Source organism: Taudactylus pleione, unplaced genomic scaffold (assembly GCF_031769625.1).
Source record: "Taudactylus pleione unplaced genomic scaffold, aTauple2 ptg000792l, whole genome shotgun sequence".
NCBI classification, from domain to species: domain Eukaryota; kingdom Metazoa; phylum Chordata; class Amphibia; order Anura; family Myobatrachidae; genus Taudactylus; species Taudactylus pleione.
In genome coordinates, this window is record NW_028285194.1 from 5,473,390 (window position 1) to 5,486,678 (window position 13,289).

The 13,289-nt window shown below is 42.3% G+C and overlaps 1 protein-coding gene across 4 annotated transcripts in view; it reads left to right on the forward strand.

Moving 5' to 3' along the window:
- Positions 1 to 13,289, forward strand: part of EDIL3 (EGF like and discoidin domains 3) — a 681,338-nt gene that overhangs the window by 132,105 nt on the left and 535,944 nt on the right. The gene's annotated exons all lie outside the window — the stretch shown is intronic.

The window sequence follows — 13,289 nt, forward strand, 5'->3', positions numbered from 1 at the left end:
TTTTTGAAAGCGTATGTACATTTATCTGTGTAACCAGACGCATTTGCTGCTGTCGCTGCCCAGAACACATTTTCGAGCTTTGCTTATGGGCGGAATCACATTATTTCTCTGTGTGCTCTGAGTAATTTATGCTCAATTTACTCTGCATTGGACCCTTCATGTACTGCACCAACAAAATAAATCCAATAACGCACAGATGGCAAATAAAGGTTAATTTCCTTGTTAATGACTATTAGAACATTCAGGTAATTTTCAGCAAAATAAGTCATGGTGTGACATTTTTCATACATCTGTTCCCACATTGATTTCAGATAGAATTCCTGTGTGATCCATCTTTTTGGTAACTTATGTATGTACATGTTGCGTTGCCAAGCCATTTTGGCAAATCAGTGTGTTTGAGCAAGCAAGGGGTTAAAGCATACTTGGTTATTCTCTCAGAAGTTGTGGTAGACTCACGATTTTTCAGGTAGTCCCTAGTACTCGCAAGAGTGGCCCAATCTCCTTCATCCTACTGAAGAGGGCAGTATGGGGAGATAATATTGGGAATCGCTGGTCTGTAAGGAGGGGTTGTGGCTAAAATGACACAAATCACATCATTTTAGCTCTAGCCTGTCCACACAGACCCACGATTCACACCATTTTGTCGTGATGGGGCTCCACCCCCTAAAGTGGTATGCTGCATCTCCTCTCCGGGATTTCAATAATCAGTGGCTCTATATTCTACCCAGTTAAAGTACCATCTGTAGACTTAACAGGAAGCACCTCGATTGACAAACCATCAGTGAGAATAATGGGATACCTACTTGAGTACTTACTTGAGCAGATGTACTGTAATAGTTGAGCTTTCTTTATTTAACTCATAAAACTATACTCAAATAGTAGAAAAGGTATCCGGACTATAGATAGACAGTTAAAAGGTCGACAATGTCTAGATAGACCCCAGATGTTAGACAGGCAATAGGTTGACAGGGACAAAAGGTCAACACACTAAAGGTCGGAATGGAAGCATGTCGACGGGTACAAATGGTCGACAAGTTCAAAGAGTCAACATGAAAATGGTCAACATGTTTTTTTGTTGTTGTTTTTTAGGGTTAGGTTTAGGAATAGGCACATACTGGAGGGATAGGCACTTACTCCAATGGTTAGGGTTAGGCACCAGGAGTAAGGGCTAGGGTTAGGCACTTACCGGAGGGTTAGGGTTATGGTGAAGATTAGGGTTAGAAAAAAAAATTATCAAACATTTATGTGTCGACCATTTTATGTCAACCTTTTGACCCTGTTGACCATATGCACCTGCTGACCTTCTTCCATGGTGACCTTTTGTCTCTGTTGACCTTTTGTCCCTGTCGACTTATGGCCTGTCTAACATCTGTTGTCTATCTAGAGACATTGTTGACCTTTTAACTGTCTAACTTTTATACCACACCCAGTGGGAAGTTTCATAAAGGGACATTACTTATTAAAAAACAAAGCCATAGACAAAGTATGCTACCAAGAACAAAGAGCATATTCACATGTATATGTTGAGTCCGACACATCTCAACATGAGTCCAGCTCAAAACACCAGTAGTTTTTGTGCAGGACCAGTAGCATTTGTGCAGGTGCCCATCAGGTGTACTGATTGTGTACAACAACACCCCACAATAACATATCAGTAGCATACACATAATAAAACCAGCAATTTTAAGAAGAAGCGCCGTTCAAATACTCAATTCCACATTAATTAGCCACAACAATAACAATTTATTGACATGGCTTTAATAAAATATAAAACATCCATAAAAACATATTACCACATAAAATGCGCATATGATTGTTAACCACCTTAGAAAACCGCTAAACCTTGAGCTCAAGTAAGGTTATTAATAGAGCCGTATTTCTATGGCTTAGTCCAGCCAAATTGTGTCAGTAGTCTTAACCACTCAGCCTCTCATTAGTATTCTCAGTCCCAAAAGGTAAATGAATAAATCCAATTTGCAAAAAGACTGTCAGTCCAATATATATTCATTCAAGCTTGCTCCTTTGGACTTTGTAAGTACCACATATGGTGCAATCAACGCTGTTTCAGACCATCCTGTATTATACAGTGTACCTCTCCTCTTACTCCGCTGCCAGGATCCCCACAATGCAATCCAGAATGGAGGCTCAATAGGTCTCTGGTCCACAGCTCCACCACAGGTATCTTCAAAATTATATCAGTAGCATACACATGATAGACTTAAGTAAATAAAATATTACAAGCTGCATCTCTGGCTGTAACTACAAGTAATTGTGTCGAAACAAGAAGACCTCCAGAATTATACAGTCCAGTCACATTTACATATCTCCTGGCCTTGAGTGTCAATATGCCCCCCACCTCCATCTGTCACACATTATGTGTTCCCAGCTATCCCTCCTCTTCTCAATATATTCTCTTTTCCTTTGTCACATGTGCTCAATGATAGGAGGAATGGGGAACATTTGTGACAAGGAGGCAGAGGATAGGCTATGTGACAAGGTGTGGAACAGGGTAGTAATATGTGACATGTGCAGAGTGGTGCGGCATATACAAGAATAATATTGTGGGGGTAATGTGTGACAAGAGGCGCCAGCCAATCCGTTCATAACTGACATCTCAGAGGCTGTTTGAAAAAAGGCAGTTGGGAGCTGATTGGCTGGCACCTTATCACTTTTCTCTCTGTCTCATAACACTGCTTAGTAAATAGACCCCATTTTACTATCTATTCCTTGTATTGCCATTATTCCCTCTCACTAATTACTTTGTGGTCGATCAATAGTTCTTTAAACGTTTCCAACTTTTTTTCTGTGCTAGTTAAGTCACACACCTCCAGAAGCTGTAACTAAAATTTCGCTCGTTTGTCTTATCAATCCATCATCATTTATATTTTTGAATTAGTTTTTCTTTGAGGACAGCAACTATGCATGCTCAGTCACAGATAATCACTCAAATGCACAAACATCGGCACTGCGTCCACCTCTGTGCCAGTCTGTTGTTTAATGGAAAAGAGACCATTACACCTACATATTAAAATATAGGGGTCCTGAGCTGAGCCCTGTAGGACTTCCCTTTTCTAGCAAGATAAACAAGACTCAGGTGTAGGCACCTCTAAGACACCCACGGGGAGATGCACTAAACCTTGGAGAGGGATAAGGTGGAGAGTGATAAAGTACCAACCAATCAGCTCCTAACTGTCAGTTTATAGGCTGTGGGATCTATTTACTAAGCCTTGGATGGAGATAAAGTAAACAGAGATAAAGTACCTAACTGCCATGTCACAGGCTGTGTTTGAAAAATGGCATTTAGGAGCTGGTTGGTTGGTACGTTATCTCTGTTCACTTTATCTCCATCCAAAGCTTAGTAACTAGACCCCTGTGTTTGAAAAATGACAGTTGCAAGCTGATTGGTTGGTACTTTAACACTCTCTGCTTTATCACTCTCCAAAGTTTAATGCATCTCCCAGGGCCGTTTCTAGACAGAAATCTGGCTCCCAGTGCAAACAGTGCAAATGTGTCCCCCCTCCTCACGGGAATTTACAAGATTAATAATATTCTTGTGTGCCTGCCGAAGGCACGTGTGCCTAAATAGGGTGCGTGGCCTCACAGCAAGGGGCATGGCCTTGCGGGAATTCTGGCCCTGCCTCCAGCCAGCCCTCAGTGTCCCTTCAGGCTCCAGCCAGCCCCAGGCTACCTCCAGCCAGCCCCCCATAATTATTATATAATAAACCTCACCTGGCTGCGGCTTTCATATAATCACACCTCTGAAGAAAATGATCCTCCCTGGGCAGATGTTGTCTTCAGTCGGTATTCACTATTCATGTAGTAGATCACATGGTCCAGAAGATGCCTGGTTGTGAAGGAATATAACCAATATTATCATCATACAACAAAGGTTCAACCAAGCTTGTGCCCTATGTCACCTACTGCCCCTGTATCCCCTCCAGCCTCCTGTCCCCTGTGTCTCTCCAGCTTCCTTTCTTTACAGCCTCCTGCCCCTTCTCTCCACCTTCCTGCCTCCTGCCCCGTCACTCAAGCCTCCTGCTTTTCTAGCCTACTTCCCCCTGTGACTCTCAGCCTCATTCCATCCCCTGTGGCCCTCAACCTCCCCCTCTGTGTCAATCAGCCTTCCCCTGGATGTCGATCAGCCAGCCTCTCCCTTGTGCCAATCAGCCAACCTCTTTTGTGCCAAACAGCCAGCCTTCCCCTTTTGTGTCATTCAACCAGCCCCCCCTGTGTGTCAATCAGCTACCCCCCCCTTTTTGCCAATCAGCCAGCCTCCCCTGTTTGTAAATCAACCTCCCTCCCCCTTTTGTGCAAATCAGCCAGCCTCCCCCTTTTGTGCTGATCAGCCAGCCTCCTCCTTTTGTGCCAATCAGCCAGACTACCCATGTCTCTCAGCATCATCCTCTGTCTCCCCAGCCACCAGCCCAGCGCAGCACAGACTTACCTCCTCCTGCTGCTGCTTGCTTTCTTGTTGCTCAGCTTCTCCTCCTATAGTGCTGCTCCGTGTGCTCCCAGTCCCAGTCCTTTCTGTGCAGCATGGTGGTCCTCTACTCTCAGAGAGAGAGTACGTTCTGTATGATGTCATCACATAATGTCATGCTGCACGAGTAGAGGTAGCAAGAGAGGTAGAACTCCAAGTCCTTGCAGCCAGCAGGGGTCGGGGCAGGGAGCCCCGTGCGATTGCACGGCTCGCTCCCCCCTAGAAACGGCCCTGCATCTCCCCAATGATCATCACGCTTAGTTAGTGTGTCCCTGTCACTCTTCACAAGAGTCAAGAAGCAGTGAACCGGTAAAAGTATAACACGGAACATCATTTTAGCAATATCAAGCAATGTAAAGAGTGGAGAACTTGTGCATAGCATCCAATCAGCTTTGAGGTAACATTTATCATGTAAATTCTATAAAATGATATGTAGAAGCTGACTGGTTGCTATGGGGATCTTCTCCACTGGCAGGTTAGGAATACAGTGACTGTACAACTCACAGACTACTGTCATTAGGGCTGATTCTGAGCTGGACACAGCGGCGTCCATGTCTGTGTCTTTTGGTGGTCGTTTCTCTGTGACTTTATACAAATGCCGCTACAAAGCCCTTCCCTGGTGTACACCCGTGCGTGCGAATGCGCACATAGATGCTATCACACCATCAAAACTTGCACCTGCCCTCTGCAGGTGGAGGTTCTCTGTCTGAGTATGACCTCCAATGTTAGCGGTTCAGTGTCTGTGTATGCAACCACTTTCACCGACATGCCCATAAGACGCCCATCTCCGTGGCTGCACGAAGCCCCTGTCGTAGTGTGCGCACACTACGCAGTATGACATACATGCAGTTGCAGAAGAAGAAAATCACTCCACTGAGTCTGACATCGGCCAAAATGAATACATTATTCTAAATTCACCACTATAGTTCTTATGTCCAAAATTATTTAAAATTTAACTATAATAAAGTTCCTGTTCACACTTTTTTTTAATTTTAAACCAATTGAAATAAATCATCATCAACTGGCATTAATGATCATTTTCTCACTTACATGAATGTAAGACGCTCTATACTGATTTCAGTCACATTCACATTTAACAAGCATGTTATAAAAAAGTTGACATTCTCACCATATTGCTTTTTTCACAGCTGCTATATGCTGGCAGAAAGCTTACTAAATAAAACATTTTATTTACATGTACTCAGGAAATTAATATATAAATACATTTTATATTACCTATTGTTCTACTGCATAAGTAAACTAACTGTTCAGTGCAAGCATATATACAGTCAATTAAAAGAAAATAAATAATTATGGGTATTTCACTACAGAGGTTACTGTATGTACTGTATTGTACAATGCCGTTTTAATGCTACATTTGACTTCAGGTTCAGTATGTACTGTATAAATTGACTTCTGTAAACATAATACTAATGGATTAATATGTGATATAATAAATAAGTTATCCTTATTTAATTTGTATTCAAAATAAATAATAAATGATCACTCGCTTACATTTTACATTATATTTTCCATTAGCTTTATAAGGTGTTTGTACTGTGCTATATAAGAAAACAAGATTACTGAATCTTTCTGTTTTCATGTAAAAGCCACAATCCCTCCTAGTAATGAGGTACCAGCTATGTGATAATCCGTTTTGCAGGTTATCGTAAGCTATATATAAACGCTTACTTGTTTTTGCTAATAAACAAGAGGCAACTTTGCAGAGTTAGTTTACTCAACACAATATCAGGTAGGTCAGGTAGGTGATGGCTGGTTCACGCCTCATGGTGTGAAAAGCATATACAGTATAAGAAGATATATTTTAAAGATATAATGAAGGAGATATTAACCTGGCTCTACCAGTTACAGTATGGATAATCTTCAGTGGTGGAATTTACCTAAAGACTGCAGAGCTACAGTACCCCCAATAAAAATCTGCCACCACAAGTGAACCCTCCAGTAATTGCAGTAGCTTTCCATGGGAAACAGTTTCTGCTAATCACAATCTGGGTTGGCAGTGTGGACTGCGATTGGCAGATAGTGTTTGCAATGCAAAGCCACTGCCATGCATTTCTGCCAGCTTTAATATGCTTTTAGGGGCTGCAGTTGATGCAGTTATTAGAAGCGCAAGGGAAAGGGGCGGGTGCGCAAGTGCATGTTTTGCTTATGGCCGTAATGTGCTTCTAGGGGCTGCAGCCGATGTAGTCACTAGAAGCCCCTGGGGAGAATATGGTGAGGGCGCGCATGTGCATGTTTCGCTGATGGCCATAATGTGCTGCTAGGGGCTGCAGCTGATGTAGTCACTAGAAGCCACAGGGGAGAAGAGGGTGGAGGAGCACATGTGCATGTTTCGCTGATGGCCGTAATATGCTTCTAGGGGCTGCAGCCGATGCAGTCACTAGAAGCCGCAGGGTAGAAGAGGGTGGGGGAGCGCATGTGTATGTTTTGCTGTTGGCCATAATGTGCTTCTGGGGGCTGCTGCTGATGCAGTCGCCAGAAGCTGCAGGGGAGAAGAGGGTGGGGGACCGCATGTGTATATGTCGCTGATGGCCGTAATGTGCTTCTAGGGGCTGCAGCTGATGCAGTCACTAGAAGCCATTGGGGAGAAGAGGGGGGGGGAGTGCATGTGCAAGTTTTGCTGACGGCCGTAATGTGACTGCAGGGGCTGCAGCTGATGCAGTCACTAGAAGCCAGAGGTTTGTGCACGTGTGATTCTTATTCTTACTTACTCTTATGGTGCTGCAGCTTGTGCGCATGCATGAGTCTCATCCTTCCCCTACACTCACTTATGGTGCTGCAGCTTGTGCGCATGCATGAGTCTCATCCTTCCCCTACACTCACTTATGGTGCTGCAGCTTGTACACATGCATGAGTCTCATCATTCCCCTACACTTTGCTCATGGTGCTGCAAGATGTTTCTGCAACAGCATCTGAGCAGAGGATCCAAACACAGTCAACTGTTAAGAGTGCACTCACCGACTTATAGGAATTTTAATGCAGATTCACATCTTCCAAAACAAGGTCAAAGGTCTCTCCAGAAATACAAAAGGTTAATGTTTCAGTACACTTTATGTACCTTTATGAAGTTAAAATACATAATAGCTGCAGTATTGTAAATGTTCACACGAGTAAAGTGTACAGTAGGTGTTTAAAGTTTTATATATGTGTATTCGGCAAACCAAACCACAAATATATGTAATTTAGAGTGCACTCACCAGGAAATTTTCAATAAAGAAATTTGTATTTAGTACAAAAATTCATCATAAAAGTCGACGTTTTGGCCATAAACTGCCCTTTTTTCAGGACTAGACCATCACCATAAGAGGAGATGGACTGCATACATCACAGTGCACTGGAGAACAGCTTTATACCTGAGAATGGTCACCTGATGTCCCAGCATGCTCTGCATGCTGGACCCAAACAAAAAAGGCTGTTGCCAGCTAAAAAGTCCTCCTACACTATCCTATCAGCTGTTGAGTCACCAGCAACCAGTGAAAGAGCCAAAAACACCAAAAACTGTGCAGATTACAACTAAAATTATTAAGAAAAACAAACCATTACCCCACTTCCGGTGACACGGCATACTATGCTATTTCAAAAAAACACATAAACACTACACTAGTGGGAAATCCACAGAGGACTCTCAGGGCGACTAAAACGCCATGTGATAGATACCCAGAGCAGCAAAATAAACTAAGCACATAATCATAAACACATGGTGCTGCACTTACGGTTCCCGGAATCCCAGTGCACTGTGGTGTATGCAGTTTGTCTCTTCTTGCGGTGGTCTAGTCTTGAAAAAGGGCAGTAAATGACCGAAACGTCCACTTTTATGATGTAATTTGTACTAAATACAAATTTGTTTATTGAAAAATCCCTGGTGAGTGCACATATATATATATAGGTCTTTTCATCAGGGTGTGTAAACGTGCACGTGATTAAAGCTTACGTTATATAACAGTGTAAGATAAGCTCACGGAAAGACACCTCCATGACACTCACCACGCCAACAGAAAGTCTACTGCATTGTATTATTGTTAGCAACAACAGCAAAAGCCTTTCTGTTATGTATACATATGTGGCATTAACAATGCCACGCAGCTGGTGGCATGTACAGTATGGGTAAAACCAAGCATGGGCATCAGGGGCGTATGTATAATGGGTGCAGGGTGTGCGGGGAACACGGGCCCCTGGGTCCAGGGGGGCCCCACACCGCACACCCTGCACCCATAATAATACCTCTCCAGAGTCCCATGTCGGTGCTGTAAAACTACTGAAAAATTACTGCGGCGCCAATTTTCCTGTCGTTTGCGCATGCGCAGTACAAGGAAAATGGACGCCGCGGCCATTTTCCCGGTGACCTGTGCATACACTATAGACTCTGGGCACACTCTAGTGCCCAGAGTCTATAACTCCGGCGCTGGCCACGCACAGCTCAGTGCGCTGTTGACCGCCAGGCGGAGAGGAGGGGGCCCGTGTCGGAGACTGCACATGGGCCCCCTCCTCTCTAAAAACGCCCCTGATGGGCATATAGTATTTATTTTCATATATGTAATATAATTCAGCAACAACAGGTGGAACATTATATAAGGAATCAATCACAATAAACAAAATCCACTTATTATAACAGTGTACTGCTCCTGACAACTAAATGACATCTCTTGCATGATATATCTGTGAACGCCGTCGTTCACAGATATATCACTTTAGCCATGCAGCACAGAATATGTGATCTATCTCAGAGATATATTGTGCACATCTGCCTGTGTATACGGGTGACAGTCCGACTGACCCGTTATACTGGCCGCAGGCACCAGCTTCAATGACATCAGAACTGGGCGGGCAAATTTAAATGCCCCCTCAGTTGTGATGTCTGGCCAAACATATAGAGCTGCCGATTGGTAAGTGTGTATGATTACCAAATTGGTCGGTCTGTAGGCAGGACAGAAGGGCGGTTGCTGTGTCTTTTAGGTGTGTACCCAGCATACCCAGGCACGGCATAATAATAACTGCTCCATATTTCTATGCTGTATCTAAAACTTGACACTATCCATTACAGCTATGAGATAATCCTATGATTATGTCTTGTTTCCTTGTTCACTTCTACATTATTATCGGGATCACATTCCATGATTAATTGTCTCTTTATCGGATTACATTTTAATCTTGCGTTTTAATTTATTGACATAATACAGTTTATGTTTCATTAGTCACCTTTTTGTTTCTTTTTTTTTATTTAGAAAACATACAAAACAGTGTTACATTAGAATAAGTGAGTACATATACTATCACTACTTCACAGGAGCCTTTCACTGATGCTGAACATATTGGTATCATAATGCTCCATTCTGATCATTTTGTCGCAATTCATCTGAACTACCATTATGCTATTTGAAACCTGTGTTTGTAGTTGTCAATATCTGTAGAAGACTGCCAGTTATCCTTTTGTACGTTTATCACATATGTTCTAATAATCTCGGTACTCACGCGATTATTATGTGTCCAATTTGCAGGGGATATTTTCATGTTTAATGAAAATGTCCCTGCTATGTACAAAGGGGAACTTGCAGCGGTTGCAGTAACCGCTGTCCCTGCGAGTTTTATCCCTGGCATTTAGGAGAAGTCTATCACAGAAGTGAAAGACTTTCACGGGGGAAGCTGACACTGCTCATGCAAAAAGATCTTTCTCCTGCCCCTGGAGCCTCCATCGGGTTATACTAGTTAACATCATCTGAAGATGATGTAAACTACAGGAGCTAAACTCTGAAAAGCTTAGCATTTGGAGTATAGTACAAAGGGTTCAGATCGTAGTCCCATAATAATAATGGAGACTGCGCTCTGCAGCATTAATTAGCACTTTGCTGGAGATTTCTGTGAAAGCTCCTCTGCATTGTGCTTTTAGTACATAGGAACAGTACATAAAATTATGCAGAAACTGCAGTTTTTACATAGTTTTATGTAAAAAATGGGTTGATTCATAGGCCCCTTTGTTTTAATATGTTTGCTCTTGTCTAATAATAAATGTATATGTTTTTTTAAATAACAGCAGATTAGAGATTAAATTTATTTTCATTGATTCTGAGTGTTTAACCTCTGATTGTTATTCTTGCTAGGAGTTTATGGTGTTACCATTTTTCTTGTTTAGTAGTCAAGAGCATCCACTATATGCACATATATGGTAAATATAACAAGCATGCCCTATAAATTATAAGTAACCTAAGAGAATAGAACCCTGCCCATACAGTATCTGTGATAAAGGAAATTGATCTAATGAGTAGATCCCTTTAAATCACTAGGTATGTATAGAGACTATAGGTTTCCTTCACGGTAATATTCACTTCAATTAAAAAACGTAATCGACAGTTATACAGAATGGCCACTAGGTGGCTACGAAGAGGAAATGTTTCAGTCAAACTATAACAAAGCAAGAGAAGAAATAACATAGATCTCCAAATTATAAAATGCAGCAAATGTAATCATCAAGTGAGCTCTCCAGTGATGAGCACTCAATGGAAGGGCAATTAGCAATGTTCCAAGGGAGTTCACTACTCGACTGGAGTCAACTTCAATCAAGTGAATGTGCAATACTACTGGGCATTGTAGAAAGGAATGTAATACCATAGAAACCCCTGATGGGAATCTGAGGAATGATCAACAACTGTCTCTGTCCCGCACAAGGCGAGATGGAACCCTAAAGGAGGTAATGGAAGTGGAAAGAGGGACAGAGGGAGGTACTGGGACCAAGAATGTGGAGTTGAAAAAACACATAGTGGAAAAGAATGGAGCAGATGGATAAAGGGAAAGAACCAATGTAACCATCAGATGCCACGATTGGAAATCCACTACTGGGAGCCTAGATGGAGAGTCATTATGCAGCATAGTTAGTGTGGAATTGATAGCAGCAAGGGATTGCACTGTGAGAACTATTCACTGATCAACAGATGGAGGGACTAGCACAAAGCAGGACTGCACCATTTGTATAAAACTTAAGATAATAGACAGTGCATTGTGATTGAGAGTAAAGCTGCTGTATAGCAGATCGTGGGAATAACAAGTAAGGCAGACGGACCAGGAGTAACACTGGGCAGAAAATGACTCAGTTGGCCTCACCCTAGGCAGCAACACAAGTGGAGAGACAATGTCCCAGGCCAGAAAGCGGTAGACACAGGTCAAATGGGGAGAACCAAGCAAAGTATTAATCTAAATAACAACTGCTGGGTTTTTCGGGAGGGGGGGGGGGGGAGATCCTCCTCTCTGAAGAGAGATTGCTATGACAATCTATGCTATGACAATCTATGCTATGTCAATCTATGTGCGGCCGGTCAGAATACCCTAGAGGATTGGTAAGTACCATCATACTCCAGAAAGTCACTATGCAGGAGCAGTCTGGGATCAGGTTAGGATACCCATGGCAGATATCCAACAGCACAGCTGGCGATCTATGTGAAGCTAGGGAGGTAGTAGACCTTTCTGAGTTTGCGCCCAAAGAAGTCGGAGGGTGGTCATAAAGCCTGTAATTTTTCAGGCTGGATTCCAGTGCAGAAATCATCTCCTGGCCCAATAAAGAGTTCCAGGATGTTCACACATCTGGAACTGACAGTCAGGGTTTAGTTGTCCAAGAAAATACCCTGTTTCAGAGGTTATTAAAGACTCCAGGTGCAGGAGCTAAGATAAGATGTGCCCACTCCTACCAGAACTTCAGCCATTTTCTTTATTACATTCACTTTCTATGGTCTCGGTGTCATTGTTCACTCGTTTCATGTATTTTCTTTCATTATGTTGTGTGATCCTTGAACCATGCAACACAAAATACACGAGTTAAGCCCCAGAATGAGTTCCATAATGAGAATCTGTCTGCAGATTTCACACTGATGTGAGATGGGTGATAATAAATTTCTGTTTATTTTCTTTCATTGTTGGTTACACTATACTATTAGGAGGAAACATATTCAATATGGGTAGTTTTATTATGAATAATAAGCTCACCCTGCTGTTTAAACTCAATAGACTAATGAAAAGGATTGCCCTATAGTCACAACCATGTTTTTAAGCAGCCGAATACATAATATCGCTGTTGTGTAATGATCCTTGTCTAGGAAAAATGAGTCTCTTTGTAATGGGATGTCAGAGTATTGATCAAGTGTCCTTAGTTTTTCATAATGACACTTTGAGAATGAGGCTACTGTTTGATATGGTACAAAATTGAATGGAAAACAATTGAACTGTATTAATTGTCTACTTAAAACACACACATTGGCAGTTAGATTTGCTTTTGACATGTTAGTTGTCTGTGTGATAACTTATTTTGTGATATACAGTATAGGGGATGATTCTGAGTTGAGAACTTGAGAGCAAAGAAAAAAAACAACAAGAAGTAACTTTGTATCTGAAACAAATCATGTTGCACTCAATGTACAGTAAGTGGTACAAATGCATTTATTATTATTGTATGCAGGGTAAATACTGGTTGCTTTTGCATGTAGCCCACAAATGCTGGACAGCTTTATTATTATTACACTACAATTTAGATTTGAGTTTGCACACACCCCTCTCACATCTAAATGTCTCTGCATATTTTCAGTCTGCCCCACCCGCAGCGCAGCATAGTTTTAGCAATATCTACAGTTATACCCCTTTCAAATCAGAGCAAAAACCCGGGGTATTGCCGGATCGAAAAGGGTCGTGCCTTTGTGGAAACGGCTCCAAAAAAAAACTACCCGAGTAGGTTGACCCAGCAATCGAAGTGCAGTGTAAATGGTGTCTGAAGCCGGGCCTGAACTGGGAAGGACCAGTGTTCAAATTTATG